The sequence below is a fragment of the Bos taurus genome, chromosome 9 (assembly GCF_002263795.3).
Source record: "Bos taurus isolate L1 Dominette 01449 registration number 42190680 breed Hereford chromosome 9, ARS-UCD2.0, whole genome shotgun sequence".
Taxonomy (NCBI): Eukaryota; Metazoa; Chordata; class Mammalia; order Artiodactyla; family Bovidae; genus Bos; species Bos taurus.
In genome coordinates, this window is record NC_037336.1 from 41,503,174 (window position 1) to 41,517,234 (window position 14,061).

The 14,061-nt window shown below is 46.2% G+C and overlaps 1 protein-coding gene across 3 annotated transcripts in view; it reads right to left on the reverse strand.

Moving 5' to 3' along the window:
• Positions 1-464: 464 nt before the first annotated feature.
• The window catches only part of FOXO3 (forkhead box O3), a 117,978-nt gene continuing 104,381 nt past the window's right edge, over positions 465-14,061 (reverse strand). For all 3 annotated transcript variants that reach the window (XM_005210804.5, XM_059889780.1, XM_059889781.1), the window contains one exon: positions 465-5,248. The gene's annotated coding sequence lies outside the window, so the exon portion shown is untranslated. The remainder of the gene's footprint in view (positions 5,249-14,061) is intronic.

Consider the following 14,061-nt stretch of genomic DNA (forward strand, 5'->3'; position numbering starts at 1 on the left):
GAACATAGCCCCGAGGAAACATTTATGCTATGGCCACCAGCAGCCTAAACGCTGTTTGCTGTGTAGGAGGCCACAGTGATGACCCACGACCAGTGTTCATCTGCTGGACTCCTGAGAGCATGACCCCCGTAGGGTCAAAACCTCTGATACCCATGCAGGGCGCAGAGTCCAAATCCCACTACCCGCACAGAAGCTCCCCCAGGGTGAACTGACTCGGCAGGCTGAAAGTGGCTCTCCACGACCATGCACAATGCCATGAATCTGCTTTATCAAAGTGTCTGGTCGCCTATGGAGGTCAAAGTGGGTCAGAGAAAAAGTCCACAGGATTCATTTAGTTTAGAGATCTCAGGACAGTCTCTTTGCTCTGTGCCTCTCCCACAGGGAGACCTTGAGATAAATCCAGCCATTTCACTTCTCAGGTTAAAGAGACGGCGAGGGACAACAAACAATCTCTTGGAGTAAGGTAGAGTGTCATTGATGCTTTATTTACATGCGTCACCATTGCTTTTACAAACTAGATTACGGTTTTAAATGGAATACACAAGGCAATACCTACAAACACCAAGGAAAGTTAAGTACTGCATCTCTATTTCACTTGGAAAGGAGAAGATTCCCAAATCAAACTGGTTTTGGATTCTTGAGACAAAAGGTGGTAGAGATATTTCATGGTAACATATGGACAGACAAAATCCTCAGTAAGAATGCAATATGATAGTGTTCGCTTTGAAAGAAAGGATGAGGTGCTTCAAACCAAAGGATCAACTGCATGACTCTCAGGTGTTTGAATACAGCCATGCACCACACTGAGTTCTAGTTTGTATGGGGTATGAGCAAGAAATTGAAACAGATAAGACAGTTTTACAGATACTGTATACAGATTTTTTTTCCATTCATGCAACTTTTTTCTTAAAAAAAAAATGTTAAACATGTGAAGCCAAAACATACATTTTTCTTTATTATCAACTTTTTTTTTCTGGTCCTCCTTCACATCTGTTTACATTTCCTGTGTACATAATGTGCTAGGACAACTATATTGAGAGAAGATTGATTGCCAGGCAATGAGATAATTTTAGAGAAATAAGTGACCAGACACACAGCTTTTTTTTTTTTTTAAAGCAGCCACACAAGTATTTCTGGAGTGTGGCAGAGGCCTCGGAACCAATCATTCATCAAAGTAAAATACATACAAATAAAACTAAACAAAAGGAAAATATTTTTATTCATTCAAACTGCATAAAATGTTACCCACTAAAGATCTAGGTCAAATATAATACACAGTCACCCCCGGTATCCGTGGGGGACTGGTTGCAGGACTCCATCCCCCCGCCTACATCCGCGAATGCCCAAGTCCCTTATATAAAAAGGCAGTACAACTGGCCCTCCGGACCCGCGGCTGGCTGACTCTGAGGATGTGGAGCCCGTGTGTACTCGGGGCCAGCTGCACTCTTCTCAGTCCCTGGGCTCTGACAGACGGGATTTCACAAGGACTGCTCTCTCCCCTTGCTGCACCCTGCCACCCCTGGTCTCCAGGAGAGGCTGGCTGTTTGTACCTCTTTGCCAGCGACTGAATTTCTACAAAAAATTTTTGCTTTTCTTAATTTAAAAAAATACGTTATACATAATCAACGGTTCCCAAATACACCAAGAGGAAATCACAGTTCGGACCTGTCAGGATTTTGTTTCTGCTTTGAGAGAGAAAAGGTAACTTATTTTCCTTCACCAGCCCTTGGCATCAGCACAAAAAAACATGGGCTTTCCAAGAGATTCTAATATTCCTTATTCTTTAAGTTGGGGTTCATGAGATAGACTCCCTTCCATCTTTAACAGGTTCAGAAGCTGCCTGAAATGACACCCTGAGACTGGGCATACCTGTCCTGAGTAGTGGGCCATGAGGTCTTCTCAGAGTGGGGAAGCGACACACACAGGGCTGAAACCCAACACCAAGCCCTGGCCCCCCCACAGTCCACCGGTACACGTGTAAACACGCTCCACCTGCTAACAGCAAAGACGAACTTCTGAAATCTTCAAAGAATGTGTTTCCGCAATAAAGGGAACTGACCTCAGATTCATTCACAGTTAATAGGATACTCTTGAGTCTGGCGGCCTCATGCCAGGACAGGGAAGGCTTGTGATAAAGCTCTTTTCTAACTTTGGTAAAAGGTTTCTGGTTCTGGAACCTTGAAGGTAACAACAGAACCCCAGAGTTCAGGTCATGTTTTCAACATTGTTACTCTTCTTTCTAAATTTCCCATCAAAAAGTGGAAGGCTCCCTAGAGCAGCTTAATGAGAGGCTGAGGGTAGACTGTGCGAGTTTGCATCAGGAAGCAAACATTATGACTGCCAGACCCCCGGAGGCTACTGAGTATTCCACTGAGACGCTCCAGGTCAGAAAACTTCCTGTGAGACTCAAAACTTCACATGGTGGCCACTAGTGGCCCTTCCTGAAAGCAGGGTCTTAACAGAAGATGGCACCTCTACCCTGCCTCGTCTGACTGTGGCAGGACCTGGTTAGTCTAAGGGATCCTGGCCTCCAGGTGAGTGGCCAAGGGTGAGAGCAAGGCTGTGTGATCCTGGACAAGCCTAACTATTCCATTCTTGCCTGACCCTTTCTAGACTGATGCTGGCACCTGACTTTGCCCTGATCTCAGCTGTCCATGATACTCTACATGTAGATGCTGAGTTACTTTTTAAAAAATAAAAAGTAAAGAAAAGATTCAAAGCCCCCCCTCCCTCTCCATTTTCCTGATCTGTTCCATGGCTGTCTTGCTCTCACACCCCAGCTCCATCCCTCCCTCAGCTGTTTTCAATTAAATTATAATCTGGTTCTAGGACATTTTATAAGACATTCTGCCTGAAATCTAACAAACATTGGGGCAGGGGGGAGAATAAATGAGATGCCACAGGTCTGAAAGGAATTCAACATTTTAAAGTTGAAACACATTTGAGGGTTGCCTTTCTACTCCCAAAGTAGTTTCCACGGTCTAGAAAACTGCAAAGGCAAATAGCTATTTTGTTAGTTTTCTTGTTTCTCTGAGCTCAGGAGAGAAAGTCTCAGGGCCCTTGTGTTGGAAGCACTTTGGATTCTCTCCTGAATCCGATACCCCCTGGTCCCTCCCGTCCCTGACCAAACTGTGTCTTCACCGAGGGCAGCATCACTTAGGAACCCAGAGAGCAGCCCCCTCTCACGGACAATGGACAGTCCTCATGAACAGCAGACCACCAAAGACTCGAGGAGGGGGCTAGCCTTACTACAGAGGAATATGGTAAGCAAAAGTCTGTCTCACTGAGAAGCAGATTGCGTGAATAGAATACATATTTTCAAAAATTATACATACTTTCAAAATGAAGATTATAAACTTGGAGCAGTTCAGAAAAGGCAATAGGCTACAGGTCTACTATAACCACAAACTGCACAACAATTTACAGATTCAGTAAAAGGCAGGGTGAAATCAACGGGGCCATCACTCAAACATGACAACCTAAGCGAGGCGGGAGAGACAAGTGACAACACCAAATGGAACTTTCATTATGCTAGGAGCTGTTATCACCACCACCGTCACCCCCAGAGGAATCAGGAAGCAAAGATGCGCAAGGGGGCCCCTGGTGGCTGGTGGTGGGTGCAGGTGGTCGGGTGGCATGTCTGAGTTGGTGGGGGAGTCAGCGCCCACTGCATGGTGCAAGTGTCTGCGAGAACTCATGCAGGGAGGTCTGGGCTGAACTACGAGCCTGGATTCCTAACATCCATGCAGAATGTTCCGTTTTTGTAACTGTACATGATAAAATATATTTATACATTTGTATGCCTAATGCTTTATATGCAAGAAAAGAGTCTTCATATACCTTTTTGGAGAAGTATGCATATGCTGTGCCAATCAGAGCTTCATTGTCCCAGTTTCATATGTACCAAAGGTGTTCCCAACTACTCTGTCTACCAAAGAGGGCAACTAATATAATCACACTTTCTGGGTTAAACAGAAAGCACCTATACAGCACCATAACTTTTTGAAAAGAAAAAAATGAAATCCATACAAGCAGGAAAAGTGGGAGGAGGGAGGTCAAAACGGCCCTATCTTGTACTTCCATTGAGTCACTTGTATAATTAACAACCTAAGCTTATTTATATTAAAAAAAAGAATCAGTTTGTATGCTATTGCCTCTCCTTCATACACGTCTACTAGATCAGATTATACAGAGCAAGGCTAAAAGTAATCAAGGGTGTGCATTTAGAAAAAAGAGTGACTCGGGTTTGTACTTTCCACACATTTCTCACTGCAGGCTTAATGTTTACCTGTAAGTTCACTTCTGCAAAGCAAAACAAGACTACGTTTTTTTTTTTTTCCTTTTCTTTTCTCCTTAAAACTAAATCCATTAGTGGCCTTTGGCAATGAGTGAAGAGCTGAGCAGATTTCTTCTCGAAGAGATCCTAATTTTTAACCAGCGTATGATCACTGTGACTGCGTGAGCTGAGGATACTGACAGGAGACCGCAGGCCAAACCCATCTGGCAACTGCAGGCCAGGGCCAGGGTACTGTCGCCCGACCGCCCTGACTCAGGACCAGCACTCGGGGGCAGACGCTGGGCACCCTTCAGTTTGCAGATGCAGGGCTCTGTCCTGGGCCGCTGTGCACAGCCAACACTCGTGCCACTGTTGACTTTTTTTTTTTAAGAAAACAATAGTTTTCTACCAAAGTAGAGAAGACAGAAAAACCTCCTCTAGTTTACGTAATATGTTAGTTTGGGGAGTTCTACAGGTTTGGACGTTTGTGACACCCAAAGCCAGCGCAGTAGCTGGTACATTTTCTGTTTGTAAATGTGCCAGGGGAAGGATGGTTAACACTTTAACATAAAAAGACTCCAAGTCAATGCATGTGAGAAACTGAAAGTCAAAGGAAAACGAACACAAAACAACGCTTAACACATCCCATAAACCATCGCGCTATTAAAACACCAAAGGATGGCCCGCCGGCTGACGGTGTGCTCTGAACGGGGTGGGCGGTGCTGGCAGGTGCTGTCCTTCGCTGGCAGGTGGCTGTCACCCCGTACAAAGAAGGTTTTGCATACATTATAGAGAGAGTTCTGTGCGAGGGTAAGTGCTTCACCCAGGGGAAGGGGCCGATAACAGTCTCTGCTGGGGTGGGAAACGCGCGGGCTCACAAAGGTGTTAAGCTGTAAACGGTATCACTGTCCACTTGCTGAGAGCAGATTTGGCAAAGGGTTTTCTCGGTAGGTCTTGCGTCAGTTTGAGGGTCTACAGGAGGAGAGAAGAAAACCAGAGACGGTTAAGGACATTCAAACAGCAGCAGCAGGCCCTCTGGGTCACACCTCCTGAGCCTCCCCGGTCTCCTCACCCACCGCTGGGCTGGGGTGCTCCAAGTCAGGCTGTTTTGCTGCACTAGATTCAAAGGTCTGAAAACCTAAGGACAAAAGCCTGAAGATTACTTACCTTACTCCTGTGCTTGATAACAAAATGCTCTCAAGTTCAAATGCCTAGAGGAAATGGGGCCATTCACCTGGGGAGGTTAACGAAGCCAGGTAAACCTGCTGTGTCTCAGCGGGCCCTTCCAAGTTAGGGAGGGCCGGGCTGCGGATGGGGTTTTACTCCAGATTTTTGGACTGAAGGGCTTCCTGGGACATAGGACTTTCATGCTATAAACCAGAGAAGCTGGTCACCCCAAACAGACCAGTTATGCTTCTCTAGTTCTCCCCCGCTGGCTCTGTGGACTAAATAACTTGCTTACCACCCTTTCCATTGATAGCCCAACACCAGAGGAGGAAATGGCCACTTTCCACAAATGCTTCATCAGTCTGCACAGATGGCCAGGGGTAATCTTGACTTCCCTCACCAAAAAAACAAGCAATCTCTAAGTAGACTGTCTTGGGAAGTAGACTTTGTCTTGCCTAAGTAGACTTTGCTTTATATATTAAAAATCTACAGAGGAAATAAAATTATATCACACACAAATGGCTCAAAAAAACCTCCCAAAGAATACCCTTTTAACAATGAATAACAACATTACTGTTGGCATTATTATTATGCCTCCAAGAAATCTTCAAATCGTAAGTCCTCTCAAAGCATCTGAATTTACACAAGTCTTATCAGACATCATATGACCACCAAGCCAGGAAAAGTCAGAGAATTAAAAAATAAACTTATTATACAGACACACACATATATATTTATCCACACACTCAAGAGATGTAGCTAAATGAACTGATGTGACAGGCCTCAAGACCACTTGTTTACGGAGACAGTGTCAGCTGTCATGGTTTAAAAAAAAAAAAGGCTCTAGGCCAAGAAATGGATAGAAAGGTGGGAGGGAAGTAACATGAACTCTGGATCGTCTCACCAGATAAGGTGAACAAGTAATGAAAAATGCATCAATAAGCTCCCCCCTCTCTTACTCATACACATACGTTATTTACATCTGCTTCTCTCTCTTGACTGGACTGCTTGGCAATCTTCCTTTTCACTACCCCTCAGAAAGACAGCAGGGCTTAGTATTTGTGACATTACACACCCACAGTCATAGCTACCCTTGCTACAGCTCCAAAAAGAAGAGCTTGGGTTGTTTATGAGAGGCAGAGATGATAAAGCAGGAAAAGGCCCCTTCTTTCCACCCCTTCCCCAAGTATTGTTTCCCTAGCTGATGGCTTTTTTGGAGGTATTCTCTGCTCTGTAAGGATACTAGATAATATTATCCTGGACTATAAAATAACAGCTTGCTGACTTCAAAGGGAGGAAAGGTCTGACGGGTATCAGCACCCGTGAGACATTTAGCCTGCTGGAACCGGTACTGTTCTAGTGGCTCCACCTGGGACCCCTGAGGCCCGAACAGACAGGGTGCGGATATGGTTCTTTAAGGGGATTTCATTCTTCCCTTCACAATAACACTTAAACCACCATCTAAGATCACTATGCAGTCAGTCATTAGGGGACTCTGGTCCCCAAGTCTGGACCCTGACTTACTGCAAGTGCCAAGAGAGGAGCTGTGAAGTATTTCCTAGCCCAAACCCCATCCCCCCATTCCCTCTGGTGTTAATTACTCAGCCACAGACACCAGTGCATGCTGGGGAGTTGACACACTTCATTCCCCAAGTACAGCGGCAGAGCACGCAACTCGCTCTGATGCTGGCACCGGGTCAACACAGGAGGGAAGAAGGCAGGAGGCACCTATAAGCCCGTAACGTGGCATCGTTCAAAGCAAAAGAGGGCATCGACCTGCCCGCTTTCCTTCTTTGCAGAATGGGCCTGGGGCCCCTCGTGGCACTCTGTCCTGACACGCCCTTGAGGTCGCAGAGCAAACAGCCTGAGCCTAGAAGTTCAACTGGCAGAGGCCAGGCCCAGGCTGAGAGGCGGCCCTCACAGAGGACAAACTGAGCAGAGAAGCCCCGACTCCACAGGATGGAAAGGCAACTTGTTCCTCTGTGGTAGAAGGCAAACAGTTTGTAAAATACCGTGAACACAGAAAGGAAACGCAATCACCCTTCTAAGAGGAACGCTAGGATCAGTATTCACGAGGAAGACCTTACAATTACAATTCATCACAAGGAAAGCAGCCTCTCTAAGGCCCCCGCCTTAAGATTTTTTAACCTCTCTCTGGTGGCTCGATGTTTACACATATTTATCTGACACCATCTGGAAAAATGACTGACTGGAAAAATGAAAGGAGCACAGTAAATAACCGGATTTAACGATACTTGGTTTGGACACAAATTCCCTGCGTTTGAATGGTGCTCTCACTAGTCTTACATTCTTTAAAGTGAGATGCTTCAGTTAACTATGAGGTTTATGTGTGTTTGTGGATGGCCTTATGAGTCTAAAACCACATTAGATTAGGCAAAACTTCAGGAAGGAAAAGGAAGCCTACAGCTGAAGGGGATTACAGCCATCACTTTGCAGTTTCTAGGCAGTGGGCCAACTAACAATAAATAGGAAGACGCTGTCCTGTCCCATCCAGGACTTTCATTAACAGGGAGAAAATCTCCGCCCTCTCCCTCCCTGCCCAAGACTAAGTTTGAAATCAGGCTGTTGATGCAAAGAAAATGAAATAGGGAAACCAAATGATGAGGCCCCTTCTAAAAATATCTGTGGATGCTGTCATCTGGTCTCTGGTGAGAGTAAGTCCCTCTCTAACCTTGGCATCTGTAGGGAAGACAAGTTTCTAACTAATTATCACCACTAAATCACATGATGTTCTAAGAAAGGGCCACGCCTCCAAAAAACTGTACACAAAACATAACCCCCATCAACTTTAATCTGGGAATAAAACATAAACTGTTCCTGCTGCTGTCCTCCCACAACTAACTCCACTGTGACAAATCCGGATTTCTCAGCAGTGTTTTTATCTTCCTGGCAGAAAGGAGAAGAACAGGGCCCCAATTCCAAATATGACAGGGAAGGAAAAAGAACCACGGGGACAAAACTCTCCCATCTGCAAATCCACGCAGGTTAGCCACGCTTTCCTGGCCAAAATTAAAAGACGCTTGGTGGAAAGTCTGCCTGAAACACAAAATTATAGTGAAATACCACTTTCTTTACTCTTTAAACATAAAGATAATTTAAGCCAAACTTGCAACCCCTGAGGCGAGTGAGGGACTACATGTAGAACATTTAGGATGGAAAAGAAATGAATCCATGTTTGCTCAATGACAGGGAAACTTCAGGTGGATTTCAGCGAACAGGTGTGGGTTTCAGAGAATGAATGCTTCTATGCTATGCTATGCTAAGTCACTTCAGTCGTGTCCGACTCTGTGTGACCCCATAGACGGCAGCCACCAGGCTCCCCCGTCCCTGGGATTCTCCAGGCAAGAACACTGGAGTGGGTTGCCATTTCCTTCTCCAATGCATGAAAGTGAAAAGTGAAAGCAAAGTTGCTCAGTCATGTCCGACTCTTAGCGACCCCATGGACTGCAGCCTTCCAGGCTCCTCCATCCATGGGATTTTCCAGGCAAGAGTACTGGAGTGGGGTGCCATTGCCTTCTCCGATGAATGCTTCTATCTGAGAGCAAAGAAACGCCTGCTGGCCACCATCTCTGCTTCCCCCCAAGGAGGGTCTGAGGGACACCCAATCTATCACAGGCCACAACCATATGACAGCATCCAAGGCTTCTGATGGTATCACCCCAGGAGAAACAGCAGGGCTTGGTAAGGTGGCCATGTCCGATGTTGGAGAGTAGAAATGTCAGCAAGTCTTGTGGAGCTCATCTTTAAGGCCCAACTATGAAGCAGCTCAAGAAAACACCTAATGGTGTTGAAGCATAGCATTCTGGCTTAATTTGGTAATTTCTTAGTCTCTTCTGGGTTGGAAGAGGGCAGCGCATGAAAACCAACGTGGTGTTCAGGGACCACAGAGGCCTGGCTGATTAAAATGCAGCCCTCTGCCTGTGAGGCTGGCTGAAGAGAACCACCCTCCACAGCTGCCTGAGAAGGGGAATTATAGGAGGTGCAGCGCTATAAAAACCGTTTGGCAAATGCTATCAACTTGCCATTTTAGACACTGAATAGTTTATGAGGGAAAAGAAAACAGGTATGGAAATTCTGGCCAAATCTATACTCAGTTGAGGAGCCTCCCTAAAGGAAAATCGGGTTTCCAGGAAGGGCAGCCCATATAATACTCCAAAGCTGTGGCTGGCAGAGACCTGGGGGGTTTGGCTCTGCTGACCTCATTCCAGCTTTGCCACCTGATCCGATGCGCCAGGGTCAGTGCCTTGCCTGGCCTGCTCTCCCGATCCAAACATCCAGACAGATCCTCCAGCCCCACCCGCCCCAGGCTGTCCTCTGCTTAACTCCTAAGCCACACCTGGCACTGCATCATATAGTGCCCGGAACGGTTACTTTTTCACACATATTGAATTCCCAGTATACTGAGAGCAGAGCAAAGCCTTCAAATCAAACCACTTACGGACCATCTCATTATCTCAAGAGCACTGTCTTAGACGTGGTATTCACCCACGAGAAGTGTACATTCCAGCAGGGACACATTTTCTTGATGTCCCAAGCAGCCTGCAAAGCTGAAACAGAGGAGAGGCGCACAATAATTGCTGGCTGAATAAGTGAACGAACGTCCTCCTGAAACAGCCCTCTCTTCCCTCTGCCAGTTGAAACACTTACCGCTCTTTTAAGCCTTACAGCTTCCATGAAGCATTTCAAACCTACACCTGCTAAAAGTTAATCTCTGCTGAATCCAAGCAGAACCTACTGCTTGTGGACAAGACCTAGAACCTTAGATTAAGTTTCTAAAACTCACATTTCTTGCAAGATGAAACTTCCTAAGGATCAATACAAGGTGCAGTTTTAACATCCAAATAATTTAATTTTTATAATAGTAAAATTTTAAATAGTAAGCATTTAATGAAGAATTTACCTTCTCCCATCCTACTACACCCACTCTTAAGTCCAGCTCCCTGAATTAAGGGTCATGCTACTCTAGCTCTCAAATTGCTGTCACAGCTAAAGAGATTCACCATTTAGAAACAAAAGGGAACTGTAGTCCAGGAGGAAATCTTAGACCCATAAACCATGACCTGAACATCACACTGTTTATGTTTGCTGGGCAAACAGGAGTCACCCATCCTGTGTGACTCCTCACCGCATTCACTGGCCAGAGGGGTGGGGGGACAAGTGGCGGCATGCAGCTATCCTGCTGGGCTGGGATGCCGCACCTCCCTTGGGGCCGGAGGCAAGAGTAGCTGCGATGCTCCAGCCCAGCTAAGGTTTCGGCCACCGAGCACCGAACAGTAGGGTCTCCAAAGGCTTCTTTCCCTGCTTTAGCTATGCAGGATTTTGCAGACAATCTAAAATTTTCCAAAAGTGACTCTGAAACTGACTGAACAAAATCAGCTATTTTAGTTTCACAAACAGTCCAAACCCCTCATTCACCTATAAGACATGACGAGGACATGCAGGTAACACAGATGGTGGCCAAGAAGCAGCACCCACGTCAGTTCAGCAGAGGAAGGAAGTGAAGGAGGAACCCAAAGGAGGGTCTCCAGGGTGGCTCCAAGATGGACAAGAGGCAAAGGCCCATCCGTCCTGAGGGCGCCAGTCTGGTGGGAGGACAGATCCAGGAGTCAGGTGGATCCACAAAGTGGGCGGCCTGGGTGGTCCTCCTCTCCCCTGACCAGCACTGCAGTGGTACGTGCCGGGAGCTGCCCACCTTGGTGCCCCACCCCAAATAGCAGGACAGCCTGAGATGACCAGGGCCAGTGGGAGTGCATTCTGGCCACAGGGCCACCACCACTAGGGGACACCTCCTAACAGATCTGTCAGTCACACCATGTTTTCTGATTACTGGGCTCCACTGCTTCCCAATCATTTCTGAACATACAATTGACTAATGGAAGTTACAATTAATTACAGTGGCATGTACACAAGTAGAGGCCCAGTGGAAATTCAAAGTTCAACCTCAGAACTTCTGGCCTCTTCGTGGTCATTAATTTCCATTAAGGAGTCAAACTGAACACTACACAGACATGAATACTTAAAAAATGTCACAGTCCAGGCTAGTTTCATCAGAGAGAAAGAGAGGAGAGACGAAAGGGGAGCGGAAAAGAGGGGAGAGGAAAAGAGGGAAGGGGAGGGAAGGAGATGGACACAGAGAGAGAACAGACTGTGGATCAAACCAGGACTTTGCAGTTCAAAGTTTTACCCTTAGAAACACTGGAATTATGCTCTGAGGGCTTCATGACTAAGTATTTCTCGTCCTTTAATAAATGAATATCATAGATTTTAGCAAGAAAAGAGGTTGTTTAAAAAAATCAGAAATCTAGAATTAGAGTAGGGTTCACATTTGTTACTGGGAAGAGAACAAAACACCTGCAGCCTCATGGCAGCAGCCCTCCCAGCGGAGTGCTTCGGCTCTGGGCTTGGTCCTGCTTCTCTGGGAAGAAAGCTCCTGGAGGAGAACAGCCTGATTTCTCTGGGTTTTCACTGACCTTAGATTTGGGAGATCTTAATGACACATCTGACCATATTTCCTGAACCCCAAAATGGGTCACGTTAGCCAGAATGGGGGTAAATCCCTAGCTCTTGGGAAGGTGGGGTCCACGGCCAGGCCCCTGACAGCATCATGCCATTTATTGTGTGGTGATCTTTCTGCTTCCAAGAAGTCCTAGGAGAGCTGAATCAGCTCTTCATTTCTCTATGTGGCTGAGGTGGCCCGGCATGGAGGGGGAAGGTCAGATTTCCAGGCTCCCACCTGACAGGAAGGGGCTCCACTCCGAGGAAGCGGGGAATGGGAGGGTGAGGCTCTCCCTCAGCACAGAGTAGGTATGACAGGCCCCCTAAGGAAAGAAAGCAGAAGCCAGACAGCTAGGATTTCTCAGTCCTTTAAAGATGCTAATGGAACACTTTGGGTACCATGTACAAAACTTCCCTAATCTACCTATGGCAGGAGGTCCTTCCTAGTGAAAAAAATAGCCTTTGTCAGGGACCCCTAAATTGGCAAGTAGGACTTCTAGGGGACATCAAAGGTTTCATACAACAGCAAATTGCTGTACCTTTTTAATGAAAAGAAACCTGATCGATTCTATTTTACCGAGGAAAGTAACTGCTCTTTGTGCCAACAGTGTTAAGACTGGCTTGGGAGTTTCCTTAATTTTGCATTAACCTCTGGAGCCATTTTAAGTAACAATAAACATCAAGGAACTTTTAAAAATGTTGCCAAAGGATATTAGGTCATCTCACAGGTAGTCCTTTCAAGAGCGTCTGTGGAGTAGGTTTCCACTTTAGCCCCATTTCACAGACAAGCAAACAGAGAAATGGAGTGACTTGACTCAATGACACATAGCCATGAAAATGACAGCCTTCTGCTACAGATTCATAGGTTCTCTGTTGTACCACACAGACATTATTTAACATGGGATGGGCTGCAGGGAAGGCTTTTTAAATCTGCAGGTCTCTTCAGAGCAGAGCCCTAGGGACAGTGAGCTTGGAGCGAGTGGCTGGCTCACATCCAACTGTGATGATGAACCAATTCTAGAAAACAAACATAAAAGCAAGTATCCTGCAGAGCTTTCAACAGGAACCAGGATCTGGATTTAGTCTGAACTCTGCCCGATCAGCATGGAGCCTATGTTTTTATCCCCCAGCCAAAGACAGGTGAAATAGACCATATGATAACAGAACAGGACATCTGAAAGCAGGACTGTCCCAGAAAACCAAACATGCAAGGTTGCGACTGCCCAACGGGGCCTTCGCTCCAGTCTCGCATGAAAAGCAGTCTTCCTCCATGACAATGGTCACCGACACCACTGCCCCACATCCCCAGCCAGGGACGTGCCTTGAGGGGAGACCCTACTTCCCCTTCCCCTCTCCACAGTGCCTGGAGTACTGCAGGTACTCTATGAATGAATCCTGTCTAATGAACAGACTGGAGCACCTCCACCAACATGTAGCCTACCCTTTCGCCAGGCAGATAGCTCATTCAAGAGCAGAACCCACTCTGGCTGAGAAAAGCTTGGTATGTGACAGGGTCGAAAAAAAAGCTCCAGTAAGAATCAAGAGGGAAAAAAAGCTAAGAAACAACTATGGCTGATTCATGTTGATGTTTGACAGAAAACAACAAAATTCTGTAAAGCAATTATCCTTCAATTAAAAAATAAATACATTAAAAAAAAAAAAAAAAGGGCAAAGAATCCCCAGTTCTCAGGAGGTTGCTGACCTCTTTCAGGATTTCTTTAGGGGTTTCCTTAGGACGCTGGTCCTATGGTTTCTAGAATAAGGATTTAATTAAAGACGTTGAAAAAACCCGGAGAAGGCAATGGCACCCCACTCCAGTACTCTTGCCTGGAAAATCCCATCAGTTACTTGAGGAGCCTGGTGGGCTGTAGTTCATGGGGTCGCTAAGAGTTGGACACGACTGAGTGACTTCACTTTCACTTTCCTGCATTGGAGAAGGAAATGGCAACCCACTCCAGTGTTCTTGCCTGGAGAATCCCAGGGACGGGGGAGCCTGGTGGGCTGCTGTCTATGGGATCGCACAGAGTAGGACATGACTTAAGTGACTTAGTAGTAGTCGAAAAAACTTAGGAAACGATGAAATCTGATCCTAGAAAGTTTAT